At 40.8% G+C, this 2,739-nt stretch overlaps 1 protein-coding gene across 2 annotated transcripts in view; it reads left to right on the forward strand.

Annotated features, from left to right (window-relative positions):
- Positions 1-2,739, forward strand: part of CEP350 (centrosomal protein 350) — a gene marked incomplete in the record, with an annotated part of 138,030 nt that overhangs the window by 32,637 nt on the left and 102,654 nt on the right.

The following is a 2,739-nucleotide window of genomic DNA, read 5'->3' on the forward strand; positions in this document are numbered from 1 at the left end:
ATTTGACCGCGGTTTGCGTCCCGGACCCAGTGGCTTAAAACTCACGCCGGGCGCGTGTGCGTGTGTGCCCAAGATCCCGAGAGGAGAATGGAGGAGAAGGGATTGCGGCATGGCCATCCCCCCCCGGGGGGTGATTTCTCGCTTTCTGTCTCTCTGTCTCTCTCTGTCTCTGTCTGTCTGGAAAGTGCACACGCCCTATAGCAAAAACCTCTCCAAAAAAAAAAAAAAAAAAGAAAGAAAGAAATAGGCTCTTAGAGAAAAACTATTTTTCTCAGAGTATATGGTCAGAGGGTACCAAAATTTGATGTAGGATTCAGAACTCTTTAGTTTGGCCCTAAAGTTCATAGCTTTTCTCTCTTCAAATTGTTTTGAATGCTGTTTGACATAACTAGTTATTTAGTTCGTGCACACTAATTTTGGGAAATGAAATATAATTACCTGTAGGCCAGGTTTCCTTTTCAGCAGTGAAATGATCTCAATTAATTTGAGCTTTTGGAATGGATTCAGTAAGAAATACAGTTGCAACTGGAATTGGGTAAATAAAAGTCAGTGTATCTGTATTCTTACTATTTGCTCTTCTTCACTTTCATCTAGTTTGTAAATAAACTCATACATTCTCAGTCTGAAATTAAGCCATGTCAATGAATATTTAGATGGTAAAATAATTGATATTATATGTACGTAATTTTTTTTGCCATTACCAGAGAATCGTGGAGGCTTAATAGTTATTCAGCAAATGCTTATTGTGGGACCACTGTGTAGCAGACACTGTTCTAGTCCCCAGGACTTCTGAGTAAGCAAAATAGACCCAAATCCCTGGACATGTTTAAGAGGCCTTCTAATAGAAGGAAACATTGTGTACTTCATATGCCTCTTACTAATGTTTCACCTTTTTTTCCTGGAAATAGCCTTTGAAAGATATTTTAAGCTTGTTTCATAGATGTTGTTTTTTTCTTAATTGTCAGAGGGTGTGTGTACTCTCCGGGGGAGGGTAGGAGGAAGAGAAAGCCTTCCCCCAACTCCCAGTCTCCCAATAGGGCATGGTCGTGCTGCAATCCTTTTCCCCTCATTTCTCCATCCTGTTGGGATTTGCGGCTTGTATATACACATGCCTACCATGTGTGTGGCTTTTTCAAGCCACTGGGCTGGGATTTGAACCTTGTTCAGCCATGTGGAACCTGGCTCCCATACATAGTACTTAACTCCTGCTCTATGAAGCTGGCCTGAGATGTTATTTATCTTACATTCCTAGAGAGTGTGTACACTCGCCAGAGAGAGACAGAGACAGATGGACAGGGAGAGAGACAGAAAAACGGGGAGAGGATGTTCATGCCACAATTCCTTCTTTTCTGTTTCTCCATCCTGTCAGGATTTTGGCATGCATGCATGTCCAGTGCACCCAAGCTGCCAGGGCCTGACAATTAAATTGCAGTCAGCCATGTGGCTGTTTCTTTCTTTCTTTTTTTTTTTTTAATTATTTATTTTACTTTATTATTACTTTTAAGTTTTTCTATAGGGCACATGTGCTCACCAGAGAGAGAAGAAGTACTTGAACTTCAGCCAGCTATGTCAAGAATCCAGTGCCTTAACCACCATGCTACCTACTGGCCTGGCATCTAGCTTTCTTAACCAGAGAGCTATAGGGCTGACCAAAGATGTTATTTATTTATTTATTTATATTAATTTAATTTAATTTAATTTCTTCCTTGAGTGAGAAAAATAGTGACTCAGTACCCCCAACAGGCTTCAGCAGGCCTTGGGTCATTGGGACATATGTGCTTTGTGTACTCAGGGAGGTTTCTGGACTTGAACCTGAAACCTTCCTATGTAGTTCAGTATCAGAGACCGTCTCATTTTACTGCTGTGCCTCTGTTAGCCCCTGTAGTTATTAAAATGTGAATGTGACCTTACGAAAAACCAGTTTTATCTGTATCAGATTTGAAATGTAAATTAAACTTTCAGAATTCTCTGATTAAATTTATCTAAATATAATACCATTTCATGTAATTACAGAATGGACCAGTAGTACAGAATATTTTGAAAAATTAATATTCTTGGGACAAGCAGTTGGCATAATGGCTATGTTGCTGGACTCCCATGTAGTCGACCACGGTTCGAGTCTCGGACCCAGTGGCTTAAACTCATGCTGGGCACATGTGTGTGTGTGCCCAAGATCCCGAGAGGAGAATGGAGGAGAAGGGATTGCGGCATGGCCATCTCCTCTGGGGGGTGATTTCTTGCTTTCTGTCTCTCTGTCTCTGTTTTCCTGGTGAGCGCACATGCCCCATAGCAAAACCCTCTCCAAAAAAAAAAAAAAGAAAATTAATATTCTCAGTGTCTTCATTTTGAGGGTTTGGCATGTGTGGTCTGATCTTGCTAAGCTTTTTAATGTTACTATTTATTTTAGGATATTTTTTAAATTTCTTCTATACTAATCAGAATGCTTTCTATGAAAAAGACCGCTCATAATTTTTTAAAAAATATATTTTTAAAGTTTTTTTTTTCCATGGGACATGTGTGCTCACCAGAGAGAGAGTGAGAAAGAGGGGGAGAGAAAGAGAGACAAAGAGAGAGTGAGAAATCACTCCCCCATGGCAGATGGCCATGCTGCAGTTCCTTCTCCATTTTCCTCCTGGGATTCTGGGCAAGCATGCACACATACCCAGTGTGATTTTTAAGCTGCCAGGTCTGGAAATCAAGCCATAGTTGGCCATGTGGGAGCCTAGTGCCTTAACCACT

The sequence above is a fragment of the Tupaia chinensis genome, unplaced genomic scaffold (assembly GCF_000334495.1).
Source record: "Tupaia chinensis unplaced genomic scaffold, TupChi_1.0 Scaffold000074_1, whole genome shotgun sequence".
In the NCBI taxonomy this organism is placed as follows: Eukaryota; Metazoa; Chordata; class Mammalia; order Scandentia; family Tupaiidae; genus Tupaia; species Tupaia belangeri.